Genomic DNA, 20863 nt, shown 5'->3' with positions numbered 1-20863 from the left:
CTGTGATTTGAGTTGTTGCACAGTAAAAAAAATATTTTTGCAGTTGCTAACGTGATTCAGCATGCCATATCTCACCTGGTCACTTAGTGGTGGTGAAAATGTTCTGTGTGCAGAGCTGTTGCACAGTAACAAAAAAAAATTTCTGTGACAAACATGATACAGCAGGCTAGATCAGAGCCACGCCACCAGGGCGATCAGGGTGAGCCCGATGAAAGGCACGCACCAATCTTTTGGCATGAATATCAGAGGCAGAGACCCAGGAATTATCCTCCTGACCATAACCCTTCCACTTAACCAAATACTGGAGTCTCCGTCTAGCCAGATGGGAATCCAGTATTTTCTCTACCTCATATTCCATGTTACCTTCAACCAATACAGGGTCTGGAGGTGCCAACCCAGGAACAACTGGTTCAACAAACCTCTTCAACAAGGACTTATGGAACACATTATGGATTTTAAATGTGACAGGAAGAGCCAAACGAAAAGAGACCGGATTAATAATCTCCAAAATCTTGTAAGGTCCAATAAATCTAGGCTTAAACTTAGGGGAAAGCCACCTTCATAGCAATATTTTTTGAAGATAACCAAACCATATCACCAATCTTAAACTGGAGACCAATGGTCCTATGTCGATTGGAAAACCGCTGGGCCTTTTCCTGGGAGAGAGATAACTTATCCACCACTTGGTCCCAGATCTGGTGCATTCTCTCCACCACAGTGTCAACACCTGGGCAGGCAGAAGGCTCCACCTGCCCTGAAGAAAATGGAGGATGAAACCCAAAGTTACAAAAAAAAGGTGACATCAAAGTGGCAGAACTAGCTCTATTATTTAAAGCAAATTCGTCCAAGGGCAAAAATGAAACCCAATCATCCTGATCAGCGGAAATAAAACATCTCAAATACGACTCCAAGGTCTGGTTTGTTCTCTCTGCCCATTGGTCTGAGGGTGAAAAGCAGAGGAGAAGGACAACTGAATTCCCAGCTTGGAACAGAAAGTCCTCCAAAATCTAGACACAAACTGAACTCCTCTGTCAGATACAATGTTCTCAGGAATCCCGTGCAAGCGAACCACCTGTTGCAAAAACAGGGGCACCAACTCAGAGGAAGATGGCAACTTAGGGAGTGGTACAAGATGAACCATCTTAGAGAACCTATCACAAATCACCCAAATAACAGTCATTCTTTGAGAGACCGGCATATCAGAGATGAAATCCATTGAAATATGAGTCCATGGCCTCCTGGGGACCGGCAAAGGCATCAACAACCCACTAGAGCGAGAACAAGATTTAGACCGGGAGCAAGTCCCACAGGACTGCACAAAATTCCTGACATCATGAGACAAGGTGGGCCACCAAAAAGAGCGACTCACCAGATCTCTAGTACCAAAAATACCTGGATGACCAGCCAATGCAGAGCAATGAACTTCAGACATCACTCTCTTCTTCCACTGGTCAGGAACATACAACTTTCCACTGGAACAACGCTCAGGTTTGTCCTCCTGGAACTCTTGCAGAGCAAGTCTCAAATCGGGCGAGATGGTAGAAAGAACTACCCCTTCACCTAAGATGGTAGCAGGCTAGGTCACCACAGGAGAATCAGCAAAGAAACTCCTAGAGAGGGCATCTGCCTTGACATTCTTAGTTCCAGGAAGAAAAGAAACCATAAAATCAAAACCTGTAAAAAACAAGGCCCACCTAGCCTGTCTAGGGTTCAAGCGTTTAGCCGACTCTAGGTAAATCAAATTCTTGTGGTCAGTGAGGACCACAACTTGATGTTTAGCTCCCTCCAACCAATGTCTCCACTCCTCAAATGCCCATTTCATGGCCAACAGTTCCCGATTCCCCACATCATAGTTACATTCAGATGGAGAGAACTTTTGGGAAAAGAAGGCACAGGGATTCATTTTAGATGTTACAGGATCCTTTTGGGACAAAACAGCTCCTGCACCAATCTCAGAAGCATCCACCTCTACCTGGAATGGGAGTGAGACATCCAGTTGCCGCAAAACCGGGGCGGAGGTAAATCTTCGCTTCAGCTCCTGAAAGGAAGCAACAGCCACCGGAGACCAATTCAACACATCAGCACCCTTCTTAGTCAGATCAGTCAATGGCTTGGCAATACTAGAAAATTTTGCTATAAATTTCCGATAAAAATTAGCAAAACCCAAAAACTTCTGGAGGGCCTTCAAAGAAGTGGGATGAACCCAATCATAAATGGCCTGTACCTTGGCTGGGTCCATTTCAATAGTTGACGGAGACAAAATAAATCCCAAAAATGAAATCCTCTGTTCTTCAAAAAGGCATTTCGGTCCTTTGACATACAGGGAATTCTCCCTCAAGATCCGGAACACAGTCCGAATATGTTCCACATGAGAATCCCAATCCTTGGAGAAGATCAAAATATCATCCAGATAGATAATCAAAAATTTATCAACAAAGTCTCGGAAAATATCGTTCATGAAGCACTGGAAGACAGAAGGGGCATTAGTGAGACCAAAAGGCATCACCAGGTACTCAAAATGTCCCTCCTGAGTATTAAACGCCGTCTTCCATTCATCCCCCTGCTTAATGCGGATAAGATTATACGCCCCCCTGAGGTCAAGTTTGGTGAACCAGCAAGCACCTCTAACTCTAGAGAATAGATCCGAAATCAGGGGTAACGGATACTGATATTTAATAGTAATTTTATTGAGGGCACGATAATCAATACAAGGCCTTAAAGAACCATCCTTTTTGGCCACAAAAAAAAACCCGGCACCTAAGGGTGAAGAGGATGGTCTAATATGACCCTTCTCCAACGCCTCCTTAATATAGGACCGCATAGCCTCGTGCTCGGGTACAGATAAATTGAAGAGCCGACCCTTGGGAAATTTACACCCCGGCTTAGTTCAATTGCACAGTCATAACTCCTATGAGGAGGCAAGGACGCAGATTCATTCTCACTAAATACATGATAAAAGTCCGCCAAATAGTCAGGAACATCATGCGACTGAGGAGAGGTGGAAAAAACCGGAGCCTCACTAAAGGCACACCGACAACCCCAACTCACCACAGACTTCCAATCCAAAACTGGATTATGAATTTGCAACCAGGCAGGGAAACCCCAGAACAACGGCATCATGCAGACCATGCAACACCAAAAATCTGCAATTTTCTAGATGGTCTAGGGCGACCCGCATGACCACCTGGGTCCAAAACTGAGGTTTATTTTTAGCCAAAGGAGTAGCATCAATCCCCCTCAAAGGGATAGGCGTCTGCAGAGGTGTCATCGGAAATCCACAACGTTTAGAAAAACCAAGTCCATTAGGTTTAGCGCTGCTCCCGAATCCACAAAAGCCTTGGCGGAAAATGTGGACAGGGAGCAGATCATAGTAATTGCCAGAAGAAACTTAGGTTGAACACCACCAACAGAAAACGTGTGTGCAAAGCGTTTCTCTCTTTTAGGACAAACAGAAATAATATGCGAGGCATCTCCACAGAAAAATCACAGCTTATTACGCCTTCTGAACTCCTGATGTTGCGCCTTAGACAAAACTCTATCACATTGCATAGGTTCAGACGTCAGTTCAACCGGTGGCAACACCTATCGTGCAATCCTGCGTTCACGTAAACGCCGATCAACCTGAATGGCTAATGACATAGAATCGTCCAGACCAGAGGGAACAGGAAATCCCACCATAGTATCTTTTATGGCTTCTGACAAACCCTTCCGAAAGAGAGCAGCCAGGGCATTATCATTCCAGGTAGTAAGGACCGCCCACCTTCGGAACTTTTGACAGTACAACTCTGCAGAATCTCGACCCTGGTTTAATGCCAACAGGGTCTTTTCAGCCTGATCAATAGCATTAGGTTCGTCATACAACAACCCCAAAGCTTGAAAGAATGCGTTCATATTAGTCAGAATAGGATCATCTGGTTTCAAAGAAAACGCCCAATCCTGGGGATCGCCACGCAGCAAAGAGATGACAATTTTAACCTGCTGCGCGGAGCTCCCTGACGAGTTAGGCTTCAAGGCAAAAAATAATTTACAATTATTTTTGAAACTCAAAAATTTAGATCGATCCCAAAAAAATACATCAGGTGTAGGGATCTTTGGTTCAACAGCATGCGAACGAGCAAGGTAGGCGGAAATTCCGAGCACTTCCGCAGCGAGCTGCTCCACACGATCAGACAATTGCTTTATCTCCATTGAGAGAAAAAAAAAAAATTCCCCCTACGGCCTCAGAGATATAGAGGAAAGAATATACACACACCTTTTTTTTTTTTTTTTTTTAAACACAATTCTTTCCTGCTATTGAGTACCCTAGGATCTGTGGTATGGCGGGTGATTCTGTTATGATTGAGTCACTGTAGGAGGCTAAAACAAAAATGCTAGCTAAGTCCAGAAAACCAGAGAGGTTGGCAGCTATTGGATTGCAGACCCCTGATCCTATCACAACAACTAACAGTAGCCGTAGGGGGTTCCTACGATGCCCTAGACCCCTCGATCACAGCCGGAGAATTAAATAGGCCTAAAGAAAGAAAGGGGAAATCTAAACTGCCCCAGAGCAGACCCCAAAGCAATAGGCAGCCCCCAACATATAATGACGGTGAAGCAAGATGAAAACACTAACACAGACAGAAAGATAGACTGAGCAAAGACGGGGCCCAAAACTACCTAGATAGGAAAGGACAGGAAGGCTGCTGTCTGCAATCTGTAAAAAACCCTATGAAAATAAGAGCCAACAGACTGACAGTGAAAAAGACCCTGAAGACGCTAGGCTTCAAAAAAGCTATGTCAGTACTCAGGAATATTCTGAAGACAGAGCAACCGGCAAAAGGAGATTCAGCTCATCCCAACAGGGAATGGCAGAATCCAGAAAAGCAAGGAAAACAAACACAAAACATAAATGCAAACAGGCAAAGCAGAAACTTAGCTTTAGGGAAGCAGGAATCAGACTGGTGTCCTAGGAGTCCACAGAGAAATCACCCGCAGGGCAGAAGGGCGTCGGCAGCCTTATATCCAGTCAGTGACTCCACTCAGCCAGTCATCCTCATTAGACTCAGGTGCCTGATAATCAGGCTCATTACCTTCCTTTACCAGAATAGGGAGTTCCCCAGACCTCAGTGAGGAAGGGGAAAATGAACTCACAACAGGAGATCTCATTTTAAGAATTTTTTGGCGCAGATATTTTTTTATTATACATGCCTCATCCACACTGAAACAATTCTTTCTTCTGTAACTAATGTGATAGAGTAGGGAAGGCATGAGACAGGGAAACATTTTCCAGCTCAGCCTCATCTCATCTGCTCAGCTCAGATTGGGTAACAATCAGGAGGTGGAGGCTGAGGAAGAGGAGGAGGAAAAGGAGCTGGCTGACAGTGCAAAAGAGGCTAGCACACACACACAGGTTTGTCCCATCTCTCCTATGTCATTGGGCTGAGAAGGGAAATGTGGAGGAAGAGATGGAGGAGGAGGAGATTGAGAGTCATCATCATGTTTGAGACAGGGAAGTGTTTGTTCTAAGATCTTTGGCACATATGGCAGACTTTATGTACTGCTGCCTTTTCTGTGACCCTAGCGTTACATTCATCTTTGCCAAGAAAGAGTACCGGTTATTCATCCTGCTAGACCCACGTTACAAGGAGAACTTTATATCTCTTCTTCCTGATTCGGAGAGGTCTACTACAATGGTGCTATACCCCTTGCCACAAAGACTTAATAGATGATGAAAATCATTCCTCTTCAAGTATTCCAGTGGAACGATTCCTATTAAAAGAGTTGAAGTGACGATGAATGATGATTAGGATGAGGATGTAGGCCCTAAAGAACAGGGACATAACAGTATACTTATGACTACGGTTGTTGTCCACGAACTCAGCTAGAGGTAAGTAAGCAACCCAATCCTCCCGATTCTCAGACACAAAGTGTCTAAGATTAGTCTCAAGATTCTCATTAATGCATTAAGTTTGCCCATTAGTCTGTGGATGAAAGGCTGAAGAAAATGACACGTGTATCCCCAACCAAGTGCAACTCACTTTCCAAAATGTAGAAATAAATTACACTCACCGGTCAGAAATAATATAGGTAAGAATACCATGTAGTTTCATGATCTCTTGAGATGCAACCTGCAATAATACAGCCCCCATCCCCACTTCATCAACTTCTGCAAATAGCTGAGTGATATCATGCTGTATAAGGATTGGCACATTTGCAAAACATCTTTTCAAGGTGTCAAAAGCTGCCTCATGGGCCAGACTGGACCATTTGGAAAAGTCTGTTTTCTCTCTTGTTATACCTTTCAGGGTCTTGACCACTACCGAAAAGTTTTTGATGGATATTTTAGGCCTTTAGGTTCTCAAGACGATCCCAATACAGTACTGCCTGGACTTTCACTGGATCCATGAAAATCGGTGGACTATAAAAATAACCCAGATAAGGAATCCCCATGAATAGCGTTCAAGCATTTCTCTGATTTGAGAAATAATATATTGTCCCTGAGTATCTGGAGGACATGCTTGACATGTACCTGGTCTGACACATGGTCAGGAAAATAAACCAAAATGTCATCAAGGTAGATCGCAACAAACTTACCTGCCAAGTGACTAGAAATTTCATTAATAGAGATGGACAAACCCAAACAGTAAAATTCGGGGTCCATACCGAATACCTTGTGTCTGTACAGGAAGTCTGTGGTACTGTTTGGGTTCAGCACCTTGAACATCAGCTTCATCTCATGCTGTCCTCTCCGTGACAGCGTGCAAAACATCAGACGCTCTGATGGTAAGATTGTTATCGCCAGTCAGAGAGCTGTGGTTCCCACGCTGTCAGGTGAAAGCATGTGAGCAAGCAGCAGTGACCGGTTGTAAAAGTGTTACCGCAGGTCACAGGCATCGACTGATGAAAGTACTACTCTCGTCAGCATACATCTGCTGTAGCTGATAGCAGTGAGGCTGATGAGAGTATTCATCAGTCTGGGCAATAAATAAAGTTAAACAAAAATGATAATCAGCAAAGGCAAAACCGACAACTGTAATAAATAATTAAAAAACGGCATGGTGTACCCTTTTATTTTGACAACTATCCAAGCTAAAGCAGACAGCTGGGTGCTGGCATTCTCAATTTGGGAAGCTTGTTGCTGCCCGAGAAAAGGCATATCTATTCTGGCATTTTGCCAGGCTCTTCCCCTTTCCCTGGTGCATTGCCAGGTGGGGTAATAGGTTTGGGGTTGATGTCAAGCCCTGGGGTTAAAAATAGAGTAACATTGTGACGGACTCAGCTCCTGCTGAGCCCATTTTTTGAGTGGACCCTCTGGGTCGTGGCACCCACCCACCTAGGGCTAGCTGACCTTGTGAGAATCCACCCCTATACAGGGAGTGTCAGGGGCAAGACCAAGGGGGTGAGCCACCACGACTGCTGGCACTAGACGGCCGGCTCAGGCGGACACTATGTGAGTGTCTGACGACCAGAGACAAGCAGGAAGCAAGACAAGACAAAACGTAAGTGCAAGGTATCTTCATTAAGATCTTCAGGATTACATTGAGTGCAAATGTGAAAACAAGCAAAACGTGCAAGGTGCGCGCGTGGGCACGCCAAGGTCCATAGCATAGTATGTGCCAGGTGCCACACCTAGGTACAGGTAAAGGCACAATGGCATCGGACTCCTGACCGCTGGCGACGATCGACATGATCAAGGCATCAGGCTGCGGACATCAGCTCCAGATATCAGGCCGCAGTCATCCAGCTTATGATCTCTGGCAGCGATTGGCAGGTTCCGGGCATCCGGCAGGCAAACCAGGGTTCAGGCAAGGAGGCACGACAGATATCCAGGCATGGTGCGTGTTAGGGAACACGCCAAGGTCCAAGGCTAGGTGCAAGAAAAGGTGCGTGTGTAGGGGACACGCCAGGGTTCAAGGCTAGGTGCGTGTGTAGGGGACACGCCAGGGTTCAAAGCGAGAAAGGGTGCGTGTGTAGAGACACGCCAGAGCACAAGGTACAAGACAGAGTGCGTGTGAGAGACACGCCAAGGCACAAGGTAAAAGACAGTGCATGTGTAGAGACACGCCAAAGCACAAGGTACAAGACAGAGTGCGTGTGTAGAGACACGCCAGGGCACAAGGTGCAAGGTACAAGACAGAGTGCGTGTGTAGAGACACACCAAGGTCGGGGTTCAAGGAAGGGTGCGTGCTAGAAGCCACGCCAGGGTTCAGAGCAGGACGCGTGCTAGGAGCCACGCGGGACGCACACCTCACTGGCCAGTGCACACGGCTGTACCGCCAGCACGAGGCACGACCTTGGCACAGGAGGCGGGCAAAGGAACCTTCGTGCTCGGAGCCACGCCAGGTTCAGGGAAGGGTGCGTGCTGGGAGCCACGCCAAGGTTCAAGGAAGGGCTGTGTGCTAGGAGCCATGCAGGAGGCACGCCACACTGGCCAGTGCACACGGCTGTACACAAACACGAGGCACTTACCATGGCATAGGAGACGGCCAAGGGGAACCCACGCCGGGGTTCAAGGCAAGGACAAGGCAAGGAACAAGGCAAATAACAAGGTACGGAACACGGAGCGGAACATAGGCAGAAACAGAGCCAAATCAGAGCGAGGACAGAGTCTAGCAGCGGAGCGTAGGCCGAAACCCAGAGACGGGCCAAGGGAGAACCTTGGGACTAGACTTGGAAATGTGCAAGAGAGCACCAGAGGACAGAGTGTGGAAAACCAGGCTGAGACAAGAACATGAGAAGCACTACAAGGCTCAGAATAGCAAAGACCAGACATGGCGAAACAGGCAAAGCAGAGAACAGAGGAAGGACTACAAGTCACAGAATAGCTAAGGCGAGACATAGCAAAACAGACTAAAGCAGAGAACAGCGGAGGGACTACAAGGCAAAGCAAGGCAAAGACAAACATGGCACGAGAGACAACACGAGACATGGCACAAGACAAGAGACGGAATATGAGCACGGAGCGTGTGCAGAGACGCACTACAGAGCAAAGTGCAAGGGCACAGAATAGAGAGAGCAACCCCACAGACCAAGAGCCATGCAGGGAAGCAACAATAATCAGGCCCTGAGCAAAGGAAGGGGTGGTCTGATATAGGGCACAGCACCTCCTCTCTCGGGTCAGGACCAGGGGAGAACTTCCTAGTTCAGATGCTCCAGGATCACAGAGCGCAGTCACATGATCAGGGTTTCAGACATGACGAGATGATCACCGAACCAGACAGTGCAGGATCCTAGGAAGGACACATAATCAGGGATTCTAGACATGACGAGATGATTGCAGAACCAGACAGTGCAGGATCCTAGGAAAGGTCACATGATCAGAGTTTCAGACATGACAAGATGATTGCAGAACCAGACAGTGCAGGACCTTAGGAGACGTCACATGATCAAGGTTTCAGACATGACGAGATGATTGCAGAACCAGACAGTGCAGGATCCTAGGAAACGTCACATGATCAGGGATTCTAGACATGACGAGAAGATCACAGAAGGCAAAGCAGAAACGCAGGCATCTTGCAGCTTAGAAGACATGAGGTGAGTGTGCACACTGCTCTAGGGAACAAGCAGGATAGTAGACACAAGGTGCGTGTGCACACCGCTCCAGGGGTTCATGAGGCAAAACAGACATGGCGGACATAGCGGACGTGACAGTACCCCCCTCTTTAAGCCCCCTCTTACCGGGGCTGGAAAGAAGGAAAAAAAAATTCCCTTCGGCAGAAACCAGAGTTTAACACAAACACTCCAAACAACGTTGATCCGACATCTGAAACGAGCACCTGCACCGGTCAAGATACAGGAGTCGCGGACGAGACACAGAGATCCAGTGGCGAGGACTGTGGGTAGACAGGAAAGTCTTCTTACTCTGGCTGCCATCATTTCCAAACGAGTTCAGAGGACATGGGCCGGGTCTGATTCACATCAGAAGAGTGGCCGGGCTACCGCCATTTTCCAAGTGAGTTCAGAGAACAGAGATCAGGTCAGTTTCTTCATCAGAAGAGTAGCCAAGGTACCAGCGGAGTCCATGGCCTGATTAACTGTGACGGACTCAGCTCCTGCTGAGCCCATTTTTTGAGTGGACCCTCTGGGTCGTGGCACCCACCCACCTAGGGCGAGCTGACCTTGTGAGTATCCACCCCCTATACAGGGAGTGTTAGGGGCAGGACCAAGGGAGTGAGCCACCACAACTGCTGGGACCAGACGGCCGGCTCAGGGGGACACTATGGGAGTGTCTGACGACCAGAGACAAGCAGTAAGCAAGACAAGACAAAACGTAAGTGCAAGGTATCTCATTAAGATCTTCAGGATAACATTCAGTGCAAATGTGAAAACAAGCAAAACATGCAAGGTGCGCGCGTGGGCACGCCAAGGTCCATAGCATAGTATGTGCCAGGTGGCACGCCTAGGTACAGGTAAAGGCACAATGGCATTGGACTCCGGACCGCTGGCGACGATCGACATGATCAAGGCATCAGGCTGTGGACATCAGCTCCGGACATCAGGCCGCAGTCATCCAGGTTACGATCTCTGGCAGCGATCGGCAGGTTCCGGGCATCCGGCAGGCAAACCAGGGTTCAGGCAAGGAGGCACGACAGATATCCAGGCATGGTGCGTGTTATGGAACACGCCAAGGTCCAAGGCTAGGTGCAAAACAAGGTGCGTGTGTAGGGGACACGCCAGGGTTCAAGACTAGGTGCGTGTGTAGGGGACAAGCCAGGGTTCAAAGCGAGAAAGGGTGCATGTGTAGAGACACGCCAGAGCACAAGGTACAAGACAGAGTGCGAGTGAGAGACACGCCAAGGCACAAGGTACAAGACAGAGTGCATGTGTAGAGACACGCCAAAGCACAAGGTACAAGGTACAAGACAGAGTGCGTGTGTAGAGACACGCCGAGGCACAAGGTACAAGGTACAAGACAGAGTGCGTGTGTAGAGACACGCCAAGGCACAAGGGGTTCAAGGCAGGGTGCGTGCTAGGAGCCACGCCAGGGTTCAAGGCAGGGTGCGTGCTAGGAGCCACGCCAGGGTTCAAAGCAGGACGCGTGCTAGGAGCCACGCGGGACGCACAACTCACTGGCCAGTGCACACGGTTGTAACGCCAGCACGAGGCACGACCTTGGCACAGGAGGCAGGCAAAGGAACCTTCGTGCTAGGAGCCACGCCAGGTTCATGGCAGGGTGCGTGCTGGGAGCCACGCCAAGGTTCAAGGAAGAGCTGCGTGCTAGGAGCCATGCAGGAGGCACGCCACACTGGCCAGTGCACACGGCTGTACACAAACACGAGGCACTTACCACGGCACAGGAGATGGCCAAGGGGAACCCATGCCGGGGTTCAAGGCAAGGACAAGGCAAGGAACAAGGCAAGACTAGGCAAGAAACAAGGTACGGAACACGGAGCGGAACATAGGCAGAAACAGCCAGGTCAGAGCGAGGACAGAGTCTAGCAGCGGAGCGTAGGCCGAAACCCAGAGACGGGCCAAGGGAGAACCTTGGGACTAGACTTGGAAATGTGCAAGAGAGCACCAGAGGACAGAGTGTGGAAAACCAAGCTGAGACAAGAACATGAGAAGTGTACTACAAGGCTCAGAATAGCAAAGACCAGACATGGCGAAACAGGCAAGGCAGAGAACAGAGGAAGGACTACAAGTCAAAGAATAGCTAAGGCGAGACATAACAAAACAGACTAAAGCAGAGAACAGCGGAAGGACTACAAGGCAAAGCAAGGCAAAGACAAACATGGCACGAGAGACAACACAAGACATGACACAAGACAAGAGACGGAATACGAGCACGGAGCGTGTGCAGAGACGCACTACAGAGCAAAGTGAAAGGGCACAGAATAGAGGGCGCAACCCCACAGACCAAGAGCCATGCAGGGAAGCAACAATAATCAGGCCCTGAGCAAAGGAAGGGGTGGTCTGATATAGGGCACAGCACCTCCTCTTCCGGGTCAGGACCAGGGGAGAACTTCCTAGTTCAGATGTTCCAGGATCACAGAGCGCAGTCACATGATCAGGGTTTCAGACATGACGAGAAGATCACTGAACCAGACAGTGCAGGATCCTAGGAAGGACACATAATCAGGGATTCTAGACATGACGAGATGATTGCAGAACCAGACAGTGCAGGATCCTAGGAAAGGTCACATGATCAGAGTTTCAGACATGACAAGATGATTGCAGAACCAGACAGTGCAGGACCTTAGGAGACGTCACATGATCAAGGTTTCAGACATGACGAGATGATTGCAGAACCAGACAGTGCAGGATCCTAGGAAACGTCACATGATCAGGGATTCTAGACATGACGAGAAGATCACAGAAGGCAAAGCAGAAACGCAGGCATCTTGCAGCTTAGAAGACATGAGGTGAGTGTGCACACTGCTCTAGGGAACAAGCAGGATAGTAGACACAAGGTGCGTGTGCACACCGCTCCAGGGGTTCATGAGGCAAAACAGACATGGCGGACATAGCGGACGTGACAGTACCCCCCTCTTTAAGCCCCCTCTTACCGGGGCTGGAAAGAAGGAAAAAAAAATTCCCTTCGGCAGAAACCAGAGTTTAACACAAACACTCCAAACAACGTTGATCCGACATCTGAAACGAGCACCTGCACCGGTCAAGATACAGGAGTCGCGGACGAGACACAGAGATCCAGTGGCGAGGACTGTGGGTAGACAGGAAAGTCTTCTTACTCTGGCTGCCATCATTTCCAAACGAGTTCAGAGGACATGGGCCGGGTCTGATTCACATCAGAAGAGTGGCCGGGCTACCGCCATTTTCCAAGTGAGTTCAGAGAACAGAGATCAGGTCAGTTTCTTCATCAGAAGAGTAGCCAAGGTACCAGCGGAGTCCATGGCCTGATTAACTGTGACGGACTCAGCTCCTGCTGAGCCCATTTTTTGAGTGGACCCTCTGGGTCGTGGCACCCACCCACCTAGGGCGAGCTGACCTTGTGAGTATCCACCCCCTATACAGGGAGTGTTAGGGGCAGGACCAAGGGAGTGAGCCACCACAACTGCTGGGACCAGACGGCCGGCTCAGGGGGACACTATGGGAGTGTCTGACGACCAGAGACAAGCAGTAAGCAAGACAAGACAAAACGTAAGTGCAAGGTATCTCATTAAGATCTTCAGGATAACATTCAGTGCAAATGTGAAAACAAGCAAAACATGCAAGGTGCGCGCGTGGGCACGCCAAGGTCCATAGCATAGTATGTGCCAGGTGGCACGCCTAGGTACAGGTAAAGGCACAATGGCATTGGACTCCGGACCGCTGGCGACGATCGACATGATCAAGGCATCAGGCTGTGGACATCAGCTCCGGACATCAGGCCGCAGTCATCCAGGTTACGATCTCTGGCAGCGATCGGCAGGTTCCGGGCATCCGGCAGGCAAACCAGGGTTCAGGCAAGGAGGCACGACAGATATCCAGGCATGGTGCGTGTTAGGGAACACGCCAAGGTCCAAGGCTAGGTGCAAAACAAGGTGCGTGTGTAGGGGACACGCCAGGGTTCAAGACTAGGTGCGTGTGTAGGGGACAAGCCAGGGTTCAAAGCAAGAAAGGGTGCATGTGTAGAGACACGCCAGAGCACAAGGTACAAGACAGAGTGCGAGTGAGAGACACGCCAAGGCACAAGGTACAAGACAGAGTGCATGTGTAGAGACACGCCAAAGCACAAGGTACAAGGTACAAGACAGAGTGCGTGTGTAGAGACACGCCGAGGCACAAGGTACAAGGTACAAGACAGAGTGCGTGTGTAGAGACACGCCAAGGCACAAGGGGTTCAAGGCAGGGTGCGTGCTAGGAGCCACGCCAGGGTTCAAGGCAGGGTGCGTGCTAGGAGCCACGCCAGGGTTCAAAGCAGGACGCGTGCTAGGAGCCACGCGGGACGCACAACTCACTGGCCAGTGCACACGGTTGTAACGCCAGCACGAGGCACGACCTTGGCACAGGAGGCAGGCAAAGGAACCTTCGTGCTAGGAGCCACGCCAGGTTCATGGCAGGGTGCGTGCTGGGAGCCACGCCAAGGTTCAAGGAAGAGCTGCGTGCTAGGAGCCATGCAGGAGGCACGCCACACTGGCCAGTGCACACGGCTGTACACAAACACGAGGCACTTACCACGGCACAGGAGATGGCCAAGGGGAACCCATGCCGGAGTTCAAGGCAAGGACAAGGCAAGGAACAAGGCAAGACTAGGCAAGAAACAAGGTACGGAACACGGAGCGGAACATAGGCAGAAACAGCCAGGTCAGAGCGAGGACAGAGTCTAGCAGCGGAGCGTAGGCCGAAACCCAGAGACGGGCCAAGGGAGAACCTTGGGACTAGACTTGGAAATGTGCAAGAGAGCACCAGAGGACAGAGTGTGGAAAACCAAGCTGAGACAAGAACATGAGAAGTGTACTACAAGGCTCAGAATAGCAAAGACCAGACATGGCGAAACAGGCAAGGCAGAGAACAGAGGAAGGACTACAAGTCAAAGAATAGCTAAGGCGAGACATAGCAAAACAGACTAAAGCAGAGAACAGCGGAAGGACTACAAGGCAAAGCAAGGCAAAGACAAACATGGCACGAGAGACAACACAAGACATGACACAAGACAAGAGACGGAATACGAGCACGGAGCGTGTGCAGAGACGCACTACAGAGCAAAGTGAAAGGGCACAGAATAGAGGGCGCAACCCCACAGACCAAGAGCCATGCAGGGAAGCAACAATAATCAGGCCCTGAGCAAAGGAAGGGGTGGTCTGATATAGGGCACAGCACCTCCTCTTCCGGGTCAGGACCAGGGGAGAACTTCCTAGTTCAGATGCTCCAGGATCACAGAGCGCAGTCACATGATCAGGGTTTCAGACATGACGAGAAGATCACTGAACCAGACAGTGCAGGATCCTAGGAAGGACACATAATCAGGGATTCTAGACATGACGAGATGATTGCAGAACCAGACAGTGCAGGATCCTAGGAAAGGTCACATGATCAGAGTTTCAGACATGACGAGATGATTGCAGAACCAGACAGTGTAGGACCTTAGGAGACGTCACATGATCAAGGTTTAAGACATGATGAGATGATTGCAGAACCAGACAGTGCAGGATCCTAGGAAACGTCACATGATCAGGGATTCTAGACATGACGAGAAGATCACAGAAGGCAAAGCAGAAACGCAGGCATCTTGCAGCTCAGCAGACATGAGGTGAGTGTGCACACTGCTCTAGGGAACAAGCAGGATAGCAGACACAAGGTGCGCGTGCACACCGCTCCAGGGGTTCATGAGGCAAAACAGACATGGCGGACATGGCGGACGTGACAAACATCTATAAGAGGCCTGCAATTGAAATAAAGACACTGACATCTTTATATGAAATAAAAATAAAGAAGCAAAGTTATACTCACATTTACGCTTAATCCACTGAAGCCCATGTCCCTGTAATAGACAAAAAATGATAAAACACTATATTTTTCACCTTTCCGATGAGAACATAATCCACTGAAGCCCATGTCACTTGTAAAAGTAAAAAAATAATAATACACCATATTCCACACCTGTCTGATGATAATCCATTAATGGGCAAGTCCCACGACGATCTAGATGGTTTGGAGAGCCAGCCGGAACACACTGAGACCGGAGCGTGAATATGCTCCTACAGTGTGTAGCTGTGATGTGAGAAAGGTCACCGAAGTTCATAGCTGATGAACCCCGGTCACCTCTCTTACTGAACATCTCGCATTTTGGGTTCCTTGGCTATGAACTCCCAGTGACCTTTATCACGTCACCACTACAAACTGCAGGAGCATAATTACGCTCCTGCCTCAGTATGAGCGGCTGGTGTGCATAGAGGTCGCATCACTGATGTGGCCACTATCCAAATCATCCGGATTTTCGTGGTACATGCCAATTAATGGATTATCATTGGACAGGTGAGGAATGCAATGTTTTATTATTTTTTGTCTTTTACAGAGGACATGGATTTCAGTGGATTATCTTCTTGTTGAACAGGGGAGGAATATAGTTTTTTACTGTTTTTTGTCTTTTATAGGGACAAGAGATTCAGTGAATTAGGCGAAAAAGGTGAGTATAATTTAGCTTTTTTTTATTTTTTTTTACAAATAAAGGTGTCAGTGTCTTTATTTCTATTACAGGGCTTGATTGTGACTTTTTTTACAATCTTACTATTGGGTTAATAATGGGGATGTTTTAATGATGCCTCTCAATTAATAAGCCCCTGGGCTTGATTTCAGTGGCCAAAAAACAGCTAACATAAGCCCCAAACCTATTACCCCATTTGCCATCACACCAGGGCAAGTGGGAAGAGGCGGGCAAAGCGCCATAATTGGTGCATCTGATATATGTGCCTTTTCTGAGGTGGCTACAGGCTGCTATTTTTAGACTGAGAAGGGCAAATATCCATGGCCCATTCCCAGTCTAATAATACTAGCACCCTGCTGTCTGCTTTAGCTTGGCTGGTTGTCAAAAATGGGGGCGACCAAGATTTGTTTTTAATTATTTATTTAAATAATTAAAAAAAAGGTGTGGGAACCTTCTATTCTTTATAACGAGCTATGACAAAGATAACAGTTGGTAGTTTCAGCCCACAGCTGTTGGTTTAGCCAGGGCTGGTTATCAAAAATGGAAAAAAAACCCATGTCATTTAAACAAAAAAATTATTAATTTATTGCACAGGCAGCATTTGATGAATACTCTTATTGGACCAAAAGAACATGCAGCCCAACCCAACTGCATAGGTTTCTAGGTAGGCTCAGACCCAGGTTCCCTTGACTCCCGGCACCCCACAAATTGGAGTGTCTCCTTATGTCTCTGATGAAGACAGAGGTCCACACGAATGGCCAGAGACAAGACGGCTTGAAAGGAACCCAAGTCTCCTGCAGGGATAAGACATCTTGTACACTTACAGATAACCTTTGAAAGAACTGGCTAGGGAGTGCAGTTTCATTCCATTTTCTATCGGTGGATCACCTCCAAAACTCAGAGCAGTATTTCTCTGCTGGCCGGTCTTCCTTACGAAGCTGACATAGCGTAGACTCTGCCAGGAAGATGAGGTCGGTGTCATCGTATAGGTGAGCCAGCACTTAAAAAAAATTCCTCAACCAACCTAAGGGACTGAGAGGTGGCCGGAAGAGAAAGTCCCCAAGCTTGCGGATCACACTGAAGGAGCAAAATTTCAGTCCCCACCCATTGTTCCTCAGTTCTAGAAGAGTGAGGTTGTAACTTAAAGTATAGTCTACAGGCCCCCCTGAACAGAACAAACTTGTTCGGCCACCCAGAGAACCTGTCAGTAAAGCGATGTTTGGTTTCAGCTGGGGCTGCCTGGGAGTAGTGGTCCCCAAACCAGTCATGCTTGAGTGTTGTTCAACAACAGAGTAAAGATCTGCAACCTCCAGGCCGAGCTATTGCAGTTGCCCAGCCAGAGCAGTAATAGGGTCAATAATGGAACAAAAAAATAGTATTGGCCAGTGTATATGTCACAACTAGTGTTGAGCGATACCTTCCGATATCGGGAAATATCGGATCGGATTGGATCGGCCCGATACCCCAAAAATATTGAATATCGCTGGTTCCGATACCGGAAACCAATGTAAGTCAACGGGACACAAATATTGGAATGAAAATAAACCCTTACTTTCCATGTAGGTTAATTCTACATGAAGGAAAACAACTAAGAATAATGTAGAATGTATTAGGGGAGGTGGAGGAGACATTAAAGGCATAGCGGTATAGCCCAATCAAATGGAATAGCAGGAATTAATTTTTTTTTTATGACGTTTGGAGTTACAAAGATATTGACTATGTTAAGCTTTTTAAATTTTGTCAGATATTTATGTTTCACTACTTCCATGCTCTTCACCTTCTATTTTACTTCTCCCACACTTTCTCCTTCATCATCCTCTTCAGGGTCATCTTCTTGGTCTTCTTCGGGGTGGTCTTCAGGGTTGTCGTCTCCAGGGTCGTCGTTGTCTCCAGGGTCGTCATTTTCGGGGTCGTCGTCTTCTTCGGGGTGGTCTTCAGGGTCGCCGTCTTTAGGGTTGTCGTCAGGGTGATCCAGAGTGATTACCAAAACCCATTTCAAAAAGCTTGAACTTGGAAATGTAGCAGAAGGTACAAGAAGGCTGAGGAACTGCTGAGAACAAGCTCACGGTACTGGAACCTGGATGGGTAGCCGAAGGTACAAGAGCCAATGGAACTACTGAGGACCAGCTGATGGTACTGGAACCCAGTTACTAAGCAGGAGGTACCTGTGCCAGAAAGCACTTCCAAGGACCAGCAGACGTTGGTGGAACTTGGATACTGAGAAGGAGGCACCTAAGCCAAAGGCTCTGCCTGGAACCAGCTGACGTTACTGGAACCCAGGGGGACATATTCAAGATTGACTTCCAAAGAACCAGCTAATGGTACTGGAACTCAGATAGGCAGCAGAAGGTACACATGAAAAAAAAAAGTTGCAAGGCCGTGAGCCGGCCGGAGTTACTGAAACCCACAGTCCTAGAGGGGGAGCTTGTCCTATTGGCACTATGGAACCTGTCTTCATTGCCAGATCCCGCAGCCCACATAGGAAGCACCTAAACTGCAGGTACCATAGAGTCGGCTAACCCGACCGCAACACAACAGTATTGGAGGCAAAGTAACGTTGACACTACCCGGAAACAGCTGGCGTGCTGGAAACAGGCTGGGCAGGAGGGAGTACCCGTGCCAAAGACACTTGTGAGCAGCAACTGGTGGTGTTGAAGCCCAGGGATTACAGTAGAAACAGTGTGTAGCCAGAGGCCTAATTGGAGCAAGTTTAAAATCTGTAGTAGTGAGAATGTGGACAGAGCAGGAGAAATTGCCGGACACACAGCAGGGGATCAGCTGACGTTACTGAACCTCAATAACACTGGAGCATGTGTTGACTGTGCAGACAGCACTTGTGAGCAGCAACTGGCGGTGATGGAGCCCAGGGTAAATAATAGAAACAGAGTGGAGGCAGAGGCCAAATTGGAGCAAGTTTAATATCTGTAGTAGTGTGAATGTGGATAGAGCAGGAGAAATTGCCGGACACACTGCAGGGGATCAGCTGACGTTGCTGAACCCCAATAACACTGGAGCATGTGTTGACTGTGCGGACGGCACTTATGAGCAGCAACTGGCGGTGTTGGCGCCCAGGGATTACAGTTCAGGTGGTAGAAACATGAACACAACAGGAGACCTGGATAATGTTGCCAACCAAATTATTTAATCTGGAAGAGGACTGGCAAATTCCTGCGAGATCCAGGCCTTGTTCATTTTCAGAAAAGTAAGCCGTTCAAAGTTATCGGAGGATTTTCGCATGCGACGGTCTGTTAGTATACCACCTGCGGCATTAAAGACGCGTTCCAATAATACACTAGCAGCAGGGCAAGCCAGCACCTCCAATGCATACTGGCTAAGCTATGGCCATGAATCCAGCTTAGAGACCCAAAACTTGAAGGGGGAAGAGCCGTGTGGGAGAACACTGAGAGGGCAAGACATGTAGTCTGTCACCATCTGACAGAAACATTGCCTCCTGCTGACTGGAGCCGTCTGTGATGGTGTAGACATTTGTGGCGGGGACACAAAACTTTGCCACTGTAATGGTCAACGTGTGACTGGACACAGCGCCTCCAGCAGGGCGAATTTATGATACACGTGACCCTGGATACAGCGCCTCCAGCGGGGCGAATTTAAATAATACCGGGACGTGCAGCCGGATACACCGCCTCCAGCTGGCGAATTTAAAAAGTACACATAAAACTGGATACCCCGCCTCCAGCTGGCGAATTTAAATAATAAGGGGAAACACAGGAACAATTACAGTGGTGGGCCCTGTAATAGGAAATAGGGACGTGGAGACCTCCTAAGCTCCCCTGAGGAAGCGTCCCTGCACTCCTTACGTTCCCTATACAGGCTCCACACCTGTCGCCGCACGTGAACCTTATGCCCTGACTCGCCCTGAACCTAGTCCCTCGCTAGGGCATTGGCCGGTGCGGAAACTAATCCCACCACTGCACTAGATCACACATAAGGAAAGTCACAAACAGGGGAAATAGAAAACTTAGCTCTCTCTGTGCAAATGCTCCAGCACAGAGTCCAGCAACCGACTGCAGCCTTCATCCTGAATAGCTGCCACCAAGTTCAGTAAGCGCTGCAAAGAACTCCCTTCGGTGACTCCTGCCACATCAGGACTCAGATTGAGCTGAGCAATCTCTCCAGCTCCTTCCACCACCAAGGTTGGTTGCAAATGAACAACTATCACCAGCAATGATTGAATACCCTGAGACTCATTTATAGAGCCTCACACCTGATTTATAATTACAATTAAACCTACCACTAAGGTGCGATACCACTCCCCACCACCGGGCAACTTAGAATGAAAGACACCACGTGTGATAATTCCAATGGCCACCGGGGGCAATCACGTCACACATTGCACTTGACAAAGTAAAAAAAATTCACTTTGTCCAATTTAAAACTGTCAGATCATGACAGCCACATTTGGGCCATACTGGTCTTGCCTTGTGCTGAGGCGCTGCTTCTGCTCCCTCTTTGTGCAAAGCTTCCTCCACTGCCTCGACACACTGAGCTGCTTTGTAAAGCACTAGCAGCACTGCTCTCGGGTGGAATGAAGAACATGATGGAATGCACCAGTGTGTCTTGGTACTCCCGCATTTTACGCTCCCGGTTCAACGGTGTTATGAGGCTTTGTAAGTTGCCCCGGTAGCGAGGATCTAGGAGGGTGTACACCCAATAATCAGCCGTGTTGAGAATGTGGGCGATGCGGCAGTCGTTTCTCAGGCACTGCAGCATGAAATCAACCATGTGCTGCAGACTGCCAACTGGCCAAGAAATGCTGTCCCCTGCTTGAGGCGTCATCTC

The sequence above is a fragment of the Dendrobates tinctorius genome, unplaced genomic scaffold, assembly GCF_039654945.1.
Source record: "Dendrobates tinctorius isolate UK_male_01 unplaced genomic scaffold, ASM3965494v1 ptg000113l, whole genome shotgun sequence".
Classification (NCBI taxonomy): domain Eukaryota; kingdom Metazoa; phylum Chordata; class Amphibia; order Anura; family Dendrobatidae; genus Dendrobates; species Dendrobates tinctorius.
The sequence above is the reverse complement of the archived record's forward strand: the minus strand, read 5'-3'. Positions refer to the sequence as shown.